General features: G+C 36.9%; 1 protein-coding gene across 1 annotated transcript in view; it reads left to right on the top strand.

Annotated features, from left to right (window-relative positions):
* Window positions 1-21,775, top strand: part of LOC143226630 (uncharacterized) — a 61,265-nt gene that overhangs the window by 14,810 nt on the left and 24,680 nt on the right. The window lies entirely within an intron of this gene.

The raw sequence follows: 21,775 nt of genomic DNA, 5'->3' as shown, positions 1-21,775 counted from the left end.
TGACAGTTTTGAAGGCAAGGTTTTGTTGCCAAAGCATGCCTGTGCAGATCACAGTGCATTACAACGATGTGTGGTGCATCGGCTTTCACCAGTGCAACAAAACTAAAGTTTCGTTCCAGCATGACTGGAGATTCGTCCAAACAAATTGCAGAAACCATATCCTACGAAAGATCATTGTCGCTGAAGAAGTCATCCACAAATTTTTTCACGTCGACTGCCTTAGTTGTTGTTGTAAGAGGAGGCTTACAAAATAAAAAATATCTTAACACGTCATTCTTCACATAGCGCACGAATACAACGAGCTGGCTTAGAGTGGAAACGTCAGTGGTCTGGTCGAGTTGAAGGCTGAATTTTGCTGGGCTTGAAATCAGATTTGCAACCACTTGAGCCAAGATGTCATCGCTCATGTCATCTATTCTGCTGCTGATGGTGTCATCTGAAAGAGAAATTAGGGATAACTTATTTTCAGCAGCTTTTCCCAGTATGATATTCGCCATCTTCAACGCAGCTGGTTTTAGGAGTGCTTCACCAATGGTATGTGGTTTGCCCTTCTTTGCGATCAAGTACGCAACTTCGTACGATGCTGTGAGGATCGGTTTGTCGATGGATACAAAGCCGAGAACAGGCAAAGTAGCCTTTTCTTCGAACCTGGCTCTCTTTACCTTCAATTCAGCAAGCGTTGTATTTTTGTATTTCCCATCTCCATGCAGCTTTAGGGAGTGTTCTCTTAGTTTTTTTAGTCTAGGTGCTAGACTAAAATTGCTCAACTTGGCATTGCAAATCATGCATAGAGGACGCTGACTCCCATCATGTTCCGTTATACACGTGAATCCATACTGTACGTATTCGTCCGACCACTTTCTGTGTTTGCTCGACATAGTTAGTATGAAGGGATTGAAAGATTAGGAGAAAAATAATAAAATGACTACGATTACTACAGTCACAAGTCGACTACTAAGCGCACGAAGTTCCCTGCAGCACAGAAATTAAAACCAAGTGATGTGACGTGATCAGCCTAAGCCAATGATGGCCAAGTAAGCATGACGTTACGAATCATACGAGTGGAATGAACGGAATGGACAAACACACAGTATGTGTGTTTTGACCTTCGCCGATCACCTGAGACTGACTCACCGAACCCCTGGGTTTCGCCACTGCTTTAGTGAATTAAAGATATTTTCATTATGACTATATTGATAGTTTCAAATATGTTGGTACCGTCTTACGCTTGTTCTAAGCTAGAATAACACAATTTGTGCCATTCAATTTTATATATTACACAAATTTGTCCAATGTGTAATTGTTCTTCGGTTAGGTAAGTAAATTATTGTACTTACAACACTTAAGTCAGGTATTATATCCTTCTAGAACAAAAAATACAGCTCTAAATAATGTGAACTTGCATTTTATGTCCTGTAAATTATGTTTAAAATACCTAACATACAAAATAATGTACTTAGTATCTAACCTCAATAAATACGAAAAATCACTAAACATAAAAACTAGGTAAAACTAGTAATAAACTTAAGAAATTGAATCAAGCCAGACAGAGATATAAAAGGACATGCCACTTCACCGAATACTGAACACTTCAGAAGGAAAATAATTCATTTATATCAGGTTATCCCATTAGTAATGTCCCAAAATTTAAAACAGAAAAGAATCACCATTTCTACCTTTTTAGAAGGTTGTAATGACTACAATATATACTAAGACGTGTATACACCTGTCCAGACAAATGGAAGAAACTAAGCCATCTCCACGTTTTAGATCATTAATAAAATAAACTCTTATGAAGATGGATGTATCTACAGCTTAAGTGATGCGCCACGTTCAGGTCGTCCTGTTGAGTTTATTTCCTCACTTTCTGCTGGTGCACTTGATGAAGATTGTGCTGTTACAGTTGGAGAACTAGCACAGAAGCTTAATTCAACCCATTCAACAGTTCACCGTCATCTGCAACAGCTTGGAAAGGTGTCAACTCTTGAAACGTAGGTTCCCCATGATTTGACAGAAGCCAACCTTAGAAGAAGAGTGGACAGTTGCACTTATCTGTCTTCTCGTGAACGTAACTCACCGTTTTTGGACATGTTAGTGACTGGAGATGAATGAAAAATGGATATTTTATAACAGTTTTTAAGTGCCGCAGATAATGGATCAGTGCAGGTAAACTGGCTAAAGCACAGCCCAAAATGGACTTAGACCTTAGGAAAGTCTTGTTAAGCGTTTGGTGGGATATCGTTGGTGTGATCTACTTTGAGTTGGTGCCACTCAATGTAAGGATTACTTCAGACTTCTATTGTCAAAACAGTTAGTGCGCTTGAATGTTGCACTGAAAGATAAGAAGCCTGCTTTGATCAATCGTTAGGGTGTTGTGTTACACCAGGATAATGCACGGCCCCATACAACAAGGATTACATCTGCAAAAATTGAAGAGCTAAACTGGTTAAATCTTCCATCATTCTCCTTATTCTCCAGAATTTGCTTCATTTGATTATCATCTCTTCTGAAGTTTGCAGAATTATCTTCATGGAAAAGATCTTGGAACACATGAACATCTCAAAACTACCCTCTCTACATTCTTTTCCTCCAAAACCCAACAATTTTATGGAAGTTGCGTTCAGAAGCTTGTGAATCGTTGGCAGGGAGTAATTAATAATAATGGAACATATATTATTAATTAAATAACATTAAAAGTGTTTAAAATTCTTTCTCCTTTACTGAATCTCAAATCAGACATTATTTAAGGGATAACTGATATTAGGAACTCACTTACTTTGTGTATAGCTATCTCGGAATTTCATTAGAATCGTTATAGTTTTTAATCAGGCAACCTTAAAATATTTCTTTTATAAATAATTTACAATATTTTATGAATACAAAATCTGGGTCGCTATGTTTTGTCAGTTTCAATCTCTCTCTCTATATCTGTAGGTGTTTAGGTGAAAAATTAATATTTCATAAGAAACATTAATCCCCCTGGGGTGCTCGAAGACTAACTAGTCCTCCTTCAACCCCGCACCAGATAGGAATTTATACAATAATAGCGTTAGTGGATAACACTTATAGACAGATTACTGGATTGATTAAATATATGCAAGTGCTTGTCTGGTGAGCGAGGCAGGCAACAAGGCGAAGGCAAAGCAAGAAGAAAGACGAAGAAATACGACGAGAAGCAGGCCGGATAAATAAAAAACAAAAATCAAACGGGCCAGTTCAGTGCCTGGCATGAATCGATGGATTAAAGTGCCCAAGCGGGGATCTATGGATCCAATGCTTAAGGCTTAGGTGTGGGGGGAAACGGGAGTACCCCGAGAAAACCCACTCTCACGACCTGGGCGCCGAATAAACTACCCAGATCGTGCCCGATGGTAGCTGTAAGGAAAGAAAGTCAGGGTTAATAAGCACAGGAAAAAAATAAAACACATCATAATTAATAAACGTAATCATCATAAGAGATAAAGGTTGTTTCTGGTGGTTCTGTTGGGTTAGCACGTTCACGATAATCACAAGCGACAAAGATTGGTTCTGGTGGTGCTATCGGGTTGGCAAGTTCTGCGGAGAAAATTCGTCTTATATTAGCTCGACTCAGTTCTAGTGACCTTCTCACAGGTGTAATTTCAGATGGGGTTTCTGGGCTTGGTGGTTCCGCACTGGTCTGGACAGGCTTATGTCTTCTTTTAATTAAAGATTGAGATGACTTGGTACTTGTGGGCTTGGGTTCGGTTTGAACCGAGGCGTCTTTAGTTGTCGGACGCGTGGTCTGAGTCTGAGTCGAGGTGGTGGAATCAGGAACGAAAGGTGTGGTCTGGCTCGATTTGTTACTAGACTTCTGATGTTCCAGATGGTTTAATTCAGGTCGGTCGGCAGGCGTATATGATGAAGTTATAGGTTGTGACACGTGTTGAGGTGGTTTGGGTGCTCTCGGATTATTTGGGCGACGTCGGGGGCGTTCGGGACTACAATGAAAAATATGGTAATAACAGCCATTATGTAGGATTGTATCAGCAACATGCTTAACGGTGGTAACTATTTTCATAAAACTAGTAGATTGTCTGTTAGATTTGGAAAACATACGGTGTACGGCGTATATTTCAGACTTAGTCTGGGTTTCTATAGCATTTTTTATCTCAGATGGATGTATCGAGGGGTGAATACCTCTCAAAAAGACAGTATAAAGGCTCGTTGGGCTTTTTGTTGGAGAACATCTTATGTCAATCGCAGTGTTCCACGGTTGACAGAAATAGGAAAGGTCGGCAGGAGTAGACGGTTGAAGGAGAATACCTCTTCGGCGAAGGAACCGTGTCTTAGAGAGGTCGATAGAAGCGCCGGGCTTAGCTTGCGCGATGAGCGTAGCAACTTGTAAAGGCGAAAGGTGGAGTGGTAGATCGTCGATCCTTTTTGTTTTTCCTTTTAAGTTCAGTAGCCAGCTCTACTTGTCGACTGAGCTATGATTTGGTTTTTCCTTGTATATGTTTGTTTACTACTTTTGTAAGATAATATACGAGGGTTAGTTGGTTGTAAAATGTATTTTATAGATTCCAGACTTTAACATAGTATTATAATAAACATAATAGTCAAAGCTCATGTATACGATTTCGCTCTATAAGTTAAGAGAAAGTGTATCTTTCTTATAAAGAGCGATTACTGTAGGTAAGACACTATGTGTATCTTTTCATGACATGTGGATCAGAAAATCTAGATGAGTTTTGTATTACTTTAAAACTAGTGTCCGTGCCATCCGTACATAGCGGAATCAACGATAATTATAATACTGTTTAGAGAATATTCCTAATATGCCCATAGTAAGGAACCAATGTATAGGGAAAGAGGCCAGCAAACGCAAACGCAAACTAACGTAGCAGGGGTTTAGTTTAGAGAGAGAGAAATCAGAAGAGTTCTCTCTACAACTGGGGTGTTCAGGAACGTTGTGGTTCCTCTTCGTCCCCTTTCGTGAATTGTTATTAGGAATAAGTTGTTTTTTTTGTTTTTTAATTAATTATTTTTTTTTTGACTCTTTGGGTGGAGGATGTCTCTCTAAATGTTGTCTTGGGTGGAGGCAAAGGCAGCACCGGAAAGAAAGGCCGAGACCTGTCCCGAAAGGAAGAAGTCAAGCAAATGTGAACATGAATAGAATTCAAATCAAATCAAACGGCGCGATTCAGGGTCTGGCAATAAAGTTGCCTGGGATCTATAAATCCAATGCCCAAGTTTTTTGCTGTGGGGGGAAACGGGAGTGCCCCGAGAAAACCCACTTTCACAGGACAGGCGCCGAAAGTTTTGCCTGTCGTGTGCCCGGTATCTGAAAAAAAAAAGGAATACATGTTAATGACATGGGTTTATTTATTTCTTTGTTGAGTAATTTGTGATTCTTGAAATATGTTGTAAGGTGAAATGTATTTTGTTGGTGCACTGGATAATTTGAGTAGTGATGGCGTTAGTTTGTTTCTATTTTCTGCTTTTAGATAATATTTAAGTGATATTTCTGTTTTTTATCTCTTATTGTTGGTAAATTGCTAATTTTATGTATATAATTTGTTGGCGTGAATGATGGTAGGCTGAATACAGATTTTAATATTCTGTTCTGTTGAACTTGGATTTTTTGGGAGTGTGTTGTTTGACATATTGTATGTCGCTTGACATCCGTACTCTATTAGTGGACGGATGTAAGCCTTGTATATTTGTATAATGGTGTTTGGTGAGCATTTCGATTGTTTACCGGTTATAGTCTTTAGATGTCAAATCCTTTTTTCTGATTGATGAGTGTATATTGTTTATATGTTTTTTCCATGTTAGTTTTGTGTCGAAAGTGATGCCAAGGAATGTGATGTTTTTGCTCATGTTAATGGTTGTGTTTCCGAGTGATAGTTTTATTTTTCTAGATTTTTTCTTTGCTTCTTTAATTTCCTATAGAAGGTGATTGCTTGTGTTTTCGTTGGATTTAAAACTACTCTCCACTTGTTACTCCATGTTGAGACGTTATTTAGTAATTCTTGTACGCGAGACATGGCCATAACTGGGATTCTGGAGGTGCTCCAGATAGCGATGTCGTCTGCGTATTGTGAATTGTGTGTGGATGTTAGATTTGGAAAAGGTATGTCACTGAAGAAAATTATGTATAGAAATGGAGAGAGGACTGATCCTTGAGGCACTCCTGCAGTTATATTAAATGATTTGGATATAGTTTTATTGACTTTTACTTGTGCTGTTCTATTGGTTAAGAAATTTGAAATCCATTTAACTATCATGGGATTTATTTGCAGGTGATTTAGTTTGTATTTGATGGCATTGTGCCATACGCTGTCGAATGCTTTTTTGACATCTAGGAATACCCCGATGGTTACTTGATTGTTGTTGAAAGCTTTGTAGATTGATTCGGTGAGTCGTGTGACGTGATCTGTTGTTTGCCTATTTTTTCTGGAGGCATTTTGAGATTCTGGAAGGATGTTATTCGATTCGCAAAAATGGAGGAGACGGTTAGAGATAACTCTCTCCATCAGTTTGCCAAGGCAGCTTAACAGACTGATGGGGTGGAAATTGTCTGGATTTGTTCTATTAGTTTGTTTCTTAGGGATCGTTGTTATGATGGCTTTTTTCCACTTGTCAGGGTAGTATCCGGTCGCTAGTGAAATGTTCATGATATTTGTGAGGTGTTATAACAGGAGAATGGAGCTTTTTTCCAGAATAATATTTGGTATTTGGTCATGTCCGGGGGAAGTGTTCTTCAAGTTTTTGATATTAATTTTTAGTTCAGTTATGGTTATTTTTCTATTGATTGAACTTGAGTATGCTTCTAGTGTCTCGCCAGGGAATCGTTGTGAGAATGAGGCTTAGTTTGTATTTATGAAGTTCTTGACATGGTGTTGGTGTTGTGTGTCAAAATCTACAGAGTTTTGGTCGCTAAATGAGGATTTGTAGTTGTCACCTTATACGTCAGCTTTTCTCTACGTCCGTTCTTGCGATTTTATTGTTGTGTGTGATAAGTTTTAGCATGTGATTTGTGTTTTTGTCTGAAGCAATACTCTTGAATTTTTTCCATAATTCTTTTGGATTTTTCTTGGTTTTTTCTAAGTTTTCACAAAAGTTTTGCTAATTGTTTTCTCTTGCTTTCTCTTGCTTTTGCACATAGTAAGGAACCTATGTATAGAAAAAGAGGCCAGCAATCAACATTACCTCCCTTTATCACAAAATGCATACGGTCTGTTCTCTCTACGGCATATTTATGAGCATGCGCAATTTCAGAGCCCTCAGAATTCATCAAAGACGAGTTGTATAAATACCAGCAAATGAGAAGAAAGAGATGTTTATAGTTTTAGTTATTTTATACGTATTTTAGAGTGTTGAAACGATGGAGTGTAAGATTGTATTAGTAATTTTATTTTTATATTTTAACTTGACATCCTTTCATTTTTATCCTACAGACTTCTATACATCCACGGTATTCGTTACGGACGATAATCAAATGACTGGTGATTTAGAACGTCGACGTCGTGATGCTGGCGATGGCGCTACCACGGTCTCTCCACCGGAAGGTGTAGAACGTCGACGTCGGGATGCTGGCGAAGGCGATACCACGGTCACTGCAACGGAATGTGCAGAACGATGGCGTCGTGATGCTGGCGAAGGCGCCACCACGGTCTCTCTAACGGAAGGTGTAGAACGTCGGCGTCGTGATGCTGGCGAAGGCGCTACCACGGTCTCTCTAACGGAAGGTGTAGAACGTCGGCGTCGTGATGCTGGCGAAGGCGCTACCACGGTCTCTCCAACGGAAGGTGTAGAACGTCGTCGTCGTGATGCTGGCGAAGGCGCTACCACGGTCTCTCCACCGGAAGGTGTAGAACGTCGACGTCGGGATGCTGGCGAAGGCGATACCACGGTCACTGCAACGGAAGGTGTAGAACGTCGTCGTCGTGATGTTGGCGAAGGCGCTACCACGGTCTCTCCAACGGAAGGTGTAGAACGTCGTCGTCGTGATGTTGGCGAAGGCGCTACCACGGTCTCTCCAACGGAAGATGTAGAACGTCGTCGTCGTGATGTTGGCGAAGGCGCTACCACGGTCTCTCCAACGGAAGGTGTAGAACGTCGTCGTCGTGATGTTGGCGAAGGCGCTACCACGGTCTCTCCAACGGAAGGTGTAGAACGTCGTCGTCGTGATGTTGGCGAAGGCGCTACCACGGTCTCTCCAACGGAAGGTGTAGAACGTCGTCGTCGTGATGTTGGCGAAGGCGCTACCACGGTCTCTCAACGGAAGATGTAGAACGTCGTCGTCGAGATGTTGGCGAAGGCGCTACCACGGTCTCTCCAACGGAAGATGTAGAACGTCGTCGTCGTGATGTTGGCGAAGGCGCTACCACGGTCTCTCCAACGGAAGGTGTAGAACGTCGTCGTCGAGAGGCTGACGAAGGCGCTACCACGGTCTCTCCAACGGAAGATGTAGAACGTCGTCGTCGAGAGGCTGACGAAGGCGCTACCACGGTCTATCCAACGGAAGGTCATTAACTAGAACTATGGACTCTTTTTAATAAAATATTGTGGCGTCATTCGCTTATTTGTAACTTTTGTATCATGTGTATTAATTACAATTGTTTATCGTTGTTTAAGAACTGGTGTTTCGGAAGTTTTCCTTGGTTAACGAAACTTTATTCGATAGCACCACATAAAGTCTTCATTGTAATAAAGGAATGCTGTATCTACATCTACTGTAATTCAGTGTTGATACCCGAAATGTAAATACACAATTGGTTATGTATCGGTCTGTATTTCTATCCCTTCTCAAACAACCTATTACAAACTTCGCTTTAAAACCTGTAAACTTTCATACACACACTCTGATACAATTATTAGAGCGTTTTTCTAAGCATTTTATTCCTCAGATATCCATTTTTGTGTTATCTAATTCACAACCTAATGTCTATTTTTCTTCGTCTTGCTCTTTGAATTGTACATGTCATAATTTTACAAAAACATGGCATCCAAGTCGTATTTTTTTACTGTTAGACACCCATGTCTTTATTCTTCTTCGTCTTGCTATGTATCTGATATCATAATCTCTATTCTTACATATTTTATTTCTGAGCATTTATTCCTCATTCCGTTTCGCATTATCTGACTGAGCGTTGATATCAAAGTCTTCATTCTTGAACATTCAAATATCTATACTTGCCATTCTATATATCTAACACCCAAATCTCTATTCTTCGTTGTATTATTCACCACTTCCCATCCATACTTCTATTCTTCTTCGTTTTACTATTTGAAATTCATAGACCTCTCATTCACAATTTTATAAAAATCTGGCATCCAGATCTTTATTTTTCACATAACTTTTAATTGTTTCACATCCGTATCTTTATTCTTCGTCGTCTTCCTTAGTATTGGATGTAGAAATATCTATTCCTACGTTTGTTTAAATATTTATTCCTCTGATCTCCATTTTGCATTATGTTTCCACCACTAGACATTCAAGTCTTTATTTTTCATCCTCTTCCTAACTATTTGATACTCAAATCTCTATTCTTCTCATTCTATATATCTATAACCCAAATCTATATTCTTCAATGTATTACCCCCAACCTCCACCCACATCTCTATTCTTCTTCATCTTGCTATTTAAAATTCATACACTTATTTTTATAACCATCTGGCTTCCACATCTTTATTGTTCATCTACTTTTTTAACTCTTTTACATCCATATCGTTATTCTTCATTGCTTTGCTAATTATAAGACATCCGAATATCTATTCATACTCTGTTCTTCATAGTCTTGTTAACTATTTGACACCCAAATCGTTATTCTTCGTCGCATTTCTTACTATTTGACACCCGAATATCCACTCTTGTCCTTCTATCAAATTAACACCCAAAACTCTACTGTTAGTTGTATTATCCACCACTTCCCACCCTCTTCTCTTCTTCGTCTAGCTGCTTGAAATTCATCAATCGACTCTTTATATTTTTATAACTATCTCGCTTCCATATTTTTATTGTTCACATACCTTTTAACTGTATGACGCCCATATCTCTCTTGTTTATCGTCTTGCAAATTATTTGACATCCGATTCTCCATTATTTACCTTTTTTTCTAAATTTTTATCCCTCGCGCCTTCATTTAGTAATATCTTACGGACCGCTTGACATCCAGGTCTCCATTTTTCATCGTCTTGCTAACTATTTGACACTCAAATCTCTATTCTTGTCCTTCTATCTATTAGACTCTCAAATCTATATTCTTTCTTCTATTACCCACCAATTTCCAATCGGATCTCCATTCATCATCTTGTTACTATTTGAAATTCATATATATATTATTCATATTTTTATAACTATCTGGCTCCCACATCATTTTTCTTCACCTACTTTCTAACTGTTTAACATCCACATCTCTATTCTTTATCGTCTTGCTGACTATTTGACATCCAAATATTTATTCTTCACCTATTTTCTAACTACTTATCCCTCACATCTCCATTTTGCATTATCTTACCGTCTGCTTGACATCCACATCTCTATTTTCAATCGTCTTGCTAACTATTTCACACCCAAATTCCTATTCGTCATTGTATAACCGACCACATCTCACCCAGATCTATATTATTCATCGTCGTGCAATCTGAACTTCATATATCTATTTTTTCATTATTTTATATCTATCTAACATCCATATCGTTATTCTTAACCAACTTAACAACTGAGACTAAACAATCTTTTATTCTCAAGTTGGAAAGAAATGGTATAGTCATGGCTTCTTATTATCATGTTTACCAAGAGAATAAAAATAACTCGCAAACCAAATATTCAGTGTACTGTTTTATATTAATTCCGACAAGTTGGTACGTTTCCATGTTTTGTATTGTTTATAAAAGAAATAGGTTTGTTTAAATAACGTTATTTTTCCAAGAAACAGGCCTCACTCAACCAAGTGCTACTCTACAACAATGTTTCTAAATCAGATTGATAAGTACAGGATGTCTTAACGCGAAACAAAAGGATGGCGTTAAATTTATCAGTATATAAAATGCATTCTAAATTACGATTTTGTAACCTGCTCAACGCAATACCTTTAACTCAGTCAATAATAAAACAATATTGATTTTTTAAAACAATAATACAAGTACCTAAATGTCGTTGACCATATTTGGTCCTTAAAACATATGAAAACGTGTCTGAATGTTTTTCGTTATGAACATCAACGGACAATAGGTAATAACATTCCACATACGATTACAAGGTTTCAACAAATCCGTTCGTTTTTGTATAAGATATAAAACAGAAATAGTGTGCAAAATCGGTCTCCATGGTAACAAATATGATTTTTTTCGTGAACTCGCTGTAACCTTTGACATCGGCCCTCCAAATATTAATCACTTCTAAGTTGGGTTATAGTCCAAGTGTATACTAACTTTCGTTCAAATCTACCCAACTGTTTTCGAGAAATATTGGTGATAAACACACACACACACATGAATGAAAACAAAACGGTAATAATAATGATGTTGAAACTGCTTAAACAATAGTTGTATGATGTTTAAGCTACATGTAACAAGAGTTAAATTAAGTAGTTAATATAGTACCAGTTAATTAAAGATGTCAAGTAGCTAAGGCTTAACACTAAACCCATCATAGCAAGGTACAACAAATAAATAAAATAAGATTCGTATTATTCTCAAATACTTACCACAACCAGTCAAGTAGTAACGTTTGAACAGGGCATCCTTACTGAAAACAGAGACTGTGACCCTGGAATGTAGTTGGAGACATTTTATGAACATCCAATTTATACTCGTACATTTTGAGGAATAATATAGTTTTACATAACCAGTCCTGTAAATAAAATAACTCGAGACTCAAAATGCTAACGAATTAGACATACTTTCAATAAAGATGAAAATATTTTAGTATGACAATGGAAATGAAAACGCATCCTTCAGAACTGTGTTGTTCTTTGTGTATCTTAAGGTATTCTAAAATAACACTTTGAAGGCTTAGATAAATGTTTCTTTTCAGAAAATTTCGCCCAAAAAAGTGAAAATATTAATTATTGCGATTATAACAGCCGAAGCTAACAGTTATTAATGATACATACAATATACAAATTACATTAATATTAACTTAAGATCAAAGCAAGCTACTTACTTAGAGTGAATCTAAAAAACAAATAAACCTTTTATAAGTATAGACAATTTTATGTCTTTGTCTAACGTTCTTTTTTATAAAAGTATCATTTTCGGCCTTAATCCCAATAACATCTCACGAGGCTAGACGAGCTTAGAGATTTAGGTTAGTCCCAAATACTTATATTAAATTGATAATGGGAAACAAAATCTATAACTAAAATTTACTAATAAATAAGTATTTTAAAAGCAATATAATTAGATACATTAGCTAATATTATTAACTAGACTATCAGTACAGAAACAAAAGTGGACACGTTATCTATTGAACACGAAACGTACTAGCTGTTGCCTCCAGGCGCTCTCCGTTTCACCAAACTTTTACTACACGTTTAAAATATATTAATAAAACCTCATATAATCCTAAACTCCAGGAACGTGCAGTTCTAAAAAATTCAAATACAGTACATAACTTATATGACCAGAATTACCGTTACGTAATATTTGTATGTTTATGGCCATGATTGCCGTTTTGTAATATTTGAATTTACATGGCCCACATGACCATTAAGTAACACTTAAATGTTCTGTTAGGTGCCATATTTACTTAAAATAACACACCCTTGTGCACGTGTAGTGCAGTAGATCAAAAACCACAAACTGATTCTACTTAGTCTGCGTTCGCTTATCACCGCAGAAGAATAAGGGTAAAGGTAGTAGTATTATCAAACAAATCTGTGGAACAAAGTAAAGATTAGAAGCATAAGTTTACTGATAAAAGATGTGTCGTTAACTACAATTAAGATTTACAGAGATAATGGAGATGTTACAACCCTCAACTCTCGTCAAATTGTTTTAACTTCAGAGACAATAAAGATGGTATTTATAACGCTCTTTGTCATCAATTTGTTCTAACTTTAAAAGAGTCAATATAGATTACATTATAATGGTCTTTGTCATCAATTTATTCTAATTTTAAACAAAAACCAATAAAAAATTCCCACTTAGGTATCCTAAATCCAGACAATTATCAAAATAACTGTAATGCATACAACAAACCTTTGTTTATCATACAGTAGAATTTTAAGTTCTGTCCTTGCAAGAAGCACCCAACTTTCACGACTGCTAATTCTGAAGGTTTGATTATATCTTTGTTAATGTAATTTATAAATATAGCTTTGAGAACTGTCAGCAGATATATTGTAATGTATCCTGAGAAGTTGCGAACTGTCTCTTATATACACAAGTCCTATGGATTCAGTGCTCTCAGGATCTTCAGAGTAAGTATGCTTTTGTTAATGTTTTACTGACACTCTTAATATTTTGTGGAAGAGATGATTAAATACAGAAATACATAAGAATGTTATTGAACGATTCCTTAAAAAACATGGCTATTTTACTGTACAAATATGTGAAAACTGCTACTAGCAGTGCCATGTATGGAAGCGTCATTAAAAACGATAATGTTTTCCCCCAGTTTTTAGCTAACCTATATAAAGGAGAAAGAAAGACCTTACACCCTGAACTCCCCTTGGGGCAGACCTTAATTTTATTTGGGACATTTAACTGTGTGACCAGGAATCGGGAATGCATTGCTTGTGCTTTCTAGACTCTACTGGACAGGTGATAGCTGAAAGGAACTTGACCGATGTTCACTGGTGTCCTAAACACACGCTTCCAAACCTATAGTCGTAATACGTGTTTGTTTATTTTGTGATTATTAATTTGTTTTGCTACTAAATAGTATTACATTCAAATAAAACTAGCTTTGTATGTAACATTTTATCGCATAAATGATGACAACATGTTCGATTCAATGCTCATGATCCTTTATTGAATCATTAACTGTCAGTTGAAATACTTATAATGTATGGTGAGAGTTTGCAAAATTTCATAGAGATACACAAGTCCCATGGACAAGTGCGTAGATCCTGGGGGGTATAGGGTATACATCCTCCCCTTCATTTTAGGTGGGGGTAGGGTGCATATAATGATCCCCCCTATAGATTTGTCTGTTGAATTGTTTTATTGCATCATATGACTACAAATTGTGTGTTTGTTCTTGTGATTCTCGTGTTCTTACCAATCGAATTACATAATTAGGCCTGGATGTAGGCTTTATCAGTAGTCAAAATGGACATCTTTAATATAGGCGTACTTCTAAACTTTTCGATCCAAGTGATAGTTCGCAAGTATCAGTCAGTAGGTCAAAGTATACATGCAAGGCTTGCAAGTACTATCACAGAATCTACCTACGTCTTGTACGTAGTGTAAGATAAAGTAAATTTTTTATCACAACAGATTGAACAGAGCATGAAATTCGAAAATATTACTCTCAAGCGTATTCTCCTGTGATCTAGATCTGGCAGGCCATTTGTAGCTTTTAGCGGTTTTCCTACGCCATTTGTTCTTATGCATGTCTAGCCGATTTTATTGTCGAACGCCTTACCCTCCTTAGCTGCTGAAGGCGTTGACCATAGAGTACATTTAGTGTACAGTTAACGACAGGTTCGGGCAGCTCGGATCCAGACGCGCCTTACATCAACACCCTCCGCTACCTTTAGTCTGAGCCTCGATTTTACAACAGGGCTCATTAGACCTGTGTTTCTAGCCCTCAATAATCCATGAAATTTCAGATTATCACCGCCATCTAATAAAGTGCTGGTGCTTTATGGTAAAAGAACAATATATTCTCTTATCATAGATAGTAAAAATATTGTATTTTCTTGTATAATTAGAACACAAAAGGAGCGATTTCAACGGCGTGAAGTCTGTTCTCTAATTGTATTGCTAGTTTTTGTTTACGTGTTTTTATTTAATAGACGTGCTTATAGACATTGTATTACAACGTGTTTGTCTTTTGATGAGTTTTAACAGGAATATAATATATTTGTGATTGTTTAAGTATTTTTCGAGAAACTTGCAATTACTTGTGTTTTAACTCGCACACATTATTGTCACTGCGATACCCAGGCGGTCTGTCGGCTCGGTAGTCACTGTGAGGTTCGCGCGTTCGTCTCAAATACATTGTACAGTTCTGTCCTACTTCCATTCTATTCTATCTTCGTTTGTTGTACGTTAGAGTTTTTCAATAAAGGCTGTATTTTAGCCTGTTGAGTCATCTGGGAAACAGATTCGAATTATGACAAGCATGCGTCTGAAAGGTTCCGATATTAGACAGTTCTACAAGTCAGTTAGTGGTACTACAAGTGACAGTGCAGATGCAGATAATCCAACAACCTTAAGCGAAGGAATAGAAACTTGCCATACAGAGGAAATACCATGTTCATTAGAGGACGGGTCTGAAAATGCTTGTGCAACTATTGCACATCATGAACCACCAGATAGTTGTGAAACTAGTTTGTGCAGTATTGAAAAATCTGACACTCCACTGATACAGTGTGAAAAGCCATATCATCCAGACGCACAACTAATACAACTACAGAAAGCAAAATTTCAAAATATCAACTTCCAGGCCAAGTGGTTTGATGCGTTCCCATGGCTGCACTTAGACAATCAGACTCAAAACGTCATATGCTTTCATTGTGCCAAGGCGAAAAATAGAGGCCTTTTTTACAAGGAAATTGGAGAGGTCAGTCGAGTATACCTTCATATCCACCGGTTTTTTGCAACTGGATAAAGGCAAAACAGAAATTCAACGAACACCAATCCTCCCCTCAGCACAGTTTCGCTATATCTCCAGAAGCTTCACTTGATGTAACTCGAGTGACTGTCCAGCTACATGATGGAAAAAGAAGCAGCAGGATGAATACAAAAGAAGTCTAGCCAAAATATTCAGAAGTTTACGTTTCTTTCTGCGTCAAGGTTTAGCATTACGTGGACATACTGATACGGAGGGAACTTCCTGCAGTTAATGATGCTCCTGGAAGAGGAAATCCTGAGCTGACGGCCTACTTGTCAAAGAAAACCACAGTCACATCACCCCAGGATCAGAGTGAAATAATGGAAATGTTCAGCCATCAAATACTGAGGAACATAGCACACAAAGTGCTGCAAAGTAAAATCTTTGCATTAATGGTTGATGGCACTCAAGATGTCACAGGTGCCGAACAGGAAGCAATATGTGTACGATACGTAGATGAAAACCTTGACGTCCATGAGATATTTCTTGGTTTATACAGTGTTTCCAATACAACTTGTAAAACAATATCCTCGACTATACTTGATGTACTGACTAGACTCAATTTACCACTGTCAGGATTAAGAGCACAAACTTATGATGGAGCCACTGACATGAGTGATGCGTACAGTGGATGTCAGGCAAAAATAAAAGAGAAGCAACCCTCAGCTTTGTTTTCAACTGCGGAGCACACAAGGTGTTTTTAACCATGCAGCATGCAGTTGAAGCTTGCGAATGTGTTCGAGATTCTATCCAGTGGGTACATGAACTTCGTGTCTTCCTTCAGAGGTCAGGGAAATATAAGACAATCTTTGAAAATATTGTATGGTCAGACAGCCACAATGGTCCACTTAAATTCATCCGCTCACTGTGTCCAACACGCTGGTTGTGCCGTCTATCTGCAATTGCATGTGCTAATGATCACTACAGTGACATTGTTGATTCTTTGTCTGAATTAGCAAATGAAAAATCAGATCTAGCAGTTAAAGCACAAGGTCTGTTGGACAGATTTGACAAAGGAAAAACAATTTTAGGATTGTCGATGGCTCAGCATCCATCAGCTGCATTAGAGGAACTAAATCGTGCATTCCAAGCAAAATCAGCGACAGTATCTGTCATGATTGAAGCATTTCCAATGACAGTTGAGCAATTGCGGGTATTGCGAACAGAGGAGAATTTCAACAAGATATTTGATGAAGCTGAGAAAAAGGTGACTTCTCTAGATCTGGTGCCTATTGAACTATCACGCATTTGCAGCCTTCCCAGAAGGATCACAGGTAATGGCTCAGCACACCATTACTTGACAACTTTTACATTATAGAAAATACGATTATGTCACTCACTTTCTTTATAAACCCATTAACCTTACCAGTCGCTCGTATATTACTTGGCAGTAAAAGATAGTTATATTTCTCAAATCTGAGGTCAAAGACAGATCTAAACATTTCTTTAAAACGATGAACTTTCACGCAGCTTTTAATAAACCAGAAGAAAGTGGAAACATGAATTTACATAATTCCTTTTCATTAGATAACGCTTGAGTTTGTTGATAATGGAATATTCGCCATTTCTTTGTGCAACAACATTTGCAAACAGGTAACTGAAGATAAAGTGTTGGGGTCCAAAAAATCCCAGCAGCTGAGAAGACTTCAACTGTGAATTTTAAAAATCTCAACACAAAAAGACACTTTTGTCAACTTTTATTCCAAACTATTTAAATAAGGGATATAGTCAATTACTGATTCTCAAGGTATATAAGAAAGTTTAAAGCAGAAACTTTCCATTGAAAAAACTCTAAATTACGAAACAGAAGGTTAACGTTTTAGGCATAGAGTAGAAGTGTGTAACGAAATGCAGAATTTTGATAGCAAATATAAAGTAAAACGTTACAAAACAGTAACTTTGATTGAAAAAGATATAAGAAGGTAACAAAACAATTAATACAGTCCAAATGTGATCAATCAAGGATGCAAACATGTAACAAAAAGTCAAAATTTGATTATTTAATAAGATGCAATCATACTATAACTAAAAATGTTACTTTCACAAATGCCCTCTCCCCCAATCACCCCAGAAGATTTTGGTTTGTTTGGAATTTCCCGCAAAGCTACTCGAGGGTTTTCTGCGTTAGCCATCTCTAATTTGGCAGTGTAAGAGTAGAGGGAAAGCAGGTAGTCATCACCACCCACCACCAACTCTTGGGCTACTCTTTTAACAACGAACAGTGGGATTCACCTTAACATTATAACGCCCCCACGACTGAAATGGCGAGTCGAGTGCCTTATCTTCCTGGCTAAGCGGTCCCCTCCCAAATAGAAAACAGGGTAATAATAATTTCACCAAATGTCCAATAAAATAAATTGCTACATAAAGGTTCTGCGGCATCAGTTTTACCAGGTTGAACATATAAATTCCAGTTATTACCCAAGTTTTAAAATACAATTTAAAAGTAAAAATCAGGGTTGAGAAAATCAACAGAAATAATACCAAACAATGAGTTTCACTCTTCAAAACTCAGGATCTAAAGAATTTACACGTTTTGATTTAAAAAAGTTTCAAAAAATAATTTCGCGCAAAAGTGATATAGTCAAGATTAATATTGTTCAAAACTCCTTGATACTTTCATTACCAATATGTATTAGAGTTTTGAAACAAATCTCGAAAACTCTAGAAATAATTTTATAAATGAAGTAGGAAAATATTGTAGAATATAACACTATTACATTTTATACAGGTGGTTGTAATTCTAACGAATTTTTTTATAAAAACTACACGAAACCTGTTTCATGAAATTATAAATATTTGGTGCGAAAAGATTTTCTAAAATAGCTCTATCGAGTCTTTATTAAATTTACGCCTTTAATAAACCACTGGAGGTTTTATGAAACCTGAAGGAATTTCTTCTCTTTGTCTCTACTCACCAATAACTGTCTTTTTGAGTAGTCATCTGTTTTTAATAAAACAAATAGTTAAGTTCTTAGCATGTAGCTTAAGTTTATAGCTTTTAAATTCACCTGACTGTCATGAATTCTGGCTGGTGTCGAATCTATCATCATACAGTTAATCATTAAAATGTAGTTTACTGTCTCCTATATATCAACATGTACATTTGCCACTATTACATTTCATTAAAGATTTGGGTAGCTTGCAGATCACCATTGGAATTGGAACCCCAGCAACATGAATATTTATCATCTGAATCTACATGATTCGCATTGGAACAGAAGTAAGTATAAGGCACTAGAAACCTATAATCATGAATTTGTACACACAAAAAACCTAGTGTGGCTGTTTATGCAACAACACACACACACGATGAAAATACACTCGGTATCTCTGGTGATACCATCTATGTATCATAAAACTCAAATGGCGATGAGAAATACTACGAATTTTGCTCGCTTAAAATTAACAAACAATGCACAAGAAAATGACAATAAAATTCATGAACAGGTAAACATACTTCAACCAGGGTTTTGAAGTACTGATAAAGTTGTTGCCTTGGAAAGACGCTGATAAATTGTATGAATTCAGTTTCACAGAATCCCACTTTTCCAGTAAAATTTGGCTATGAAAATACACACAGCTGATGACAACGGGTTCAAGCGTGGAAGGAATAAAGATTTTAATGATAATCAAGTTGTAATTTGGAAATATTTAAAGCATGCTGAATAAATTATTTGAGTAAGATATTTTTGTTATTTTTAATCACACAAAATTGTGGTGTGTAACGCGACATATAATTGGTTGTTAAAATATTTGAATCCCATCACTGTTCTAAACATTACTGAATCTAACCAAACTGCGTCGTTTAACCAGTACAAAATAATGATAAAAATAATTTAACCAAATAGACACTCATGAACTGACATTAAAAGGAGTAAAAGTTTGAGATGTACATGAAGCTTCCTTTGTAATTGCAGATAAACGTAATTATCAATTTTAACATCCTGGAATGAATAAATCGACAGATTCATAAAATAAAAAAGTTTTTCGAAAGCTAGACTGCATACCCTCTTAAAGTTCGTAAATTTTTTAATACAGTTATACGCTGTAAATGTGAGAATGTTTTCATTTTGATTCTGCGGTTCAACAAAACTAAACTACCATGAAACAACTGAAGCTACACCATATGTTTAAGAGTGTTTACAAACTACTTGATGTTTCAAACTGGGATATTAGTTTTGGATCTCAAAAAATTTAATTTAAAATAAACAAATTCAAGTGTTACTCTCTTTAGTTTTTAGGAACGTTAATGGCATATCTAACTTGAGTATTGATAGCTTCTAAAGTAACTGTAATAATAAAGTATTGGTATGATAAATTTACATTTACGATATGTAAAACGTGAGTTTATTTATATTTTTATAAATTTTTCATAACGAATTCCATAAAATGTTCATTAAATGCTGTCAGTATCCATACGCTCATGATTTCTTCCACATCTGAATAGAGATACAAACCAATCAACTAGAAAATAATGAGCATATTTCACATGAGATTTTTTCACAAACTATGCATTTAACATTTTCCATATCCACACACAAACTGTTAAAACAATATACCATTTTATTGTTCCTAATTAAATTACATCTTCTAAACTACTTTTGAGACACGTTAATTCAGTATTGTTGACGGTCAATGGTTAAGTACTAGGAGGTTACAATTGAAGGTCTATAATATTTCGTGATTCGAACGTTTCCTAAACCTCAGAGAAAATGTCTACTTACTTTAGTGTAGTGGTTCTTAACCTTGTTAGAGGTACTGAACCCTTCGTAATTGGAAAAATAAAATATACTTAACATAAGTAGATATTTTACTAATGCACAAAATGAGCCATGCATCAGTTACACATAATATCACTGTGTTCAAAGAACAAAACCAACAAAACATGGATTTTACATAAAAACAAAAACATAACTCAATGAATATTTACAGCAAATCAATGTGACTTTTGCTGTTGCCTTTCAGAGACAAGTTCAGAAATGCGTGGCTTCATCTTGGCAAGTGCCACTCTTACATCATTTTCGAAACAAAGTATGTTCCTTTTCTACGATTTATGTCTACCATCTTCGAAAAGGATTGCTCGCAAAAATATGTTGTAACAAACGTTATGATTATCTCCAGGTACGATTATTATTTTCTTAGCAATAACAGGGTACGCTACGATTTGGTGACACCAGAACGTTGAAAGCGTTGTTGTTCTGAAAAGTTTCTGTTGAACCTCTTGGCTCTGCTAAAGTTCAATGATTTCGTCGAGGTATTCATCATTGACAACTGCTCTCGCAACACTAAACGCGAACGGCTGTCTCACCCTTGCTGGATATGACACTCTGGTGGGGAAGTATCCGTCGAGAGACTTTGCGAGCTCATAAAGGGCATGATAATTGCTTGCTTCAGTTTCCCGAGTACAGAAATGTCTCCTATTTCAGACACATCTTCGATCTTACTTACACAGTCGTCCAGCTGGGGAAAGTTTGCAAAGTGATTATTCTCTGTTCGTTGTTTCCATAACGGTAGCTTTTTTGAAAAGCCTTTCACAAGTGCACCAAAACCAGAGTTTCGTCCCAGCATGACATTGGTCATGTACGACAAAATGAGAATAAACTGAGATTTTTCGAAGCAATCTGCATGACAATGTTGGTGCTCTCGCAAAACAAGGCTAATTTCACACGCTTGACAAAATCACGATTCAGCACCTTTCCCTGGGATAACCACCGATTGTTAGAATGGTACAGAAGTACCTTGAATTCAGAGCCCATTTCTTTACATGGCTCTTTGAAGATGCGGTGCTTCAGGCACTATTTCGCACAATGTTCACACATTCCACAACAATTTTTAATACTTCTGTCAGTTTTGAAGTCAAGGTTTTTGTTGCCAACGCATGCCTGTTCAGTACACAGTGCATTAAAATCATGTGTGGTGCATCGGCTTTCACCAGTTCACCAAAACAAGAGTTTCGTCCCAGCATGACTGGAGCTCCGTCCAAACAAACTGCAGAAACCATATCCTACGAAAGATCGT

The sequence above is a fragment of the Tachypleus tridentatus genome, chromosome 9 (genome assembly GCF_004210375.1).
Source record: "Tachypleus tridentatus isolate NWPU-2018 chromosome 9, ASM421037v1, whole genome shotgun sequence".
Classification (NCBI taxonomy): Eukaryota; Metazoa; Arthropoda; class Merostomata; order Xiphosura; family Limulidae; genus Tachypleus; species Tachypleus tridentatus.
This window is presented reverse-complemented; position numbering and strand designations above follow the sequence as displayed.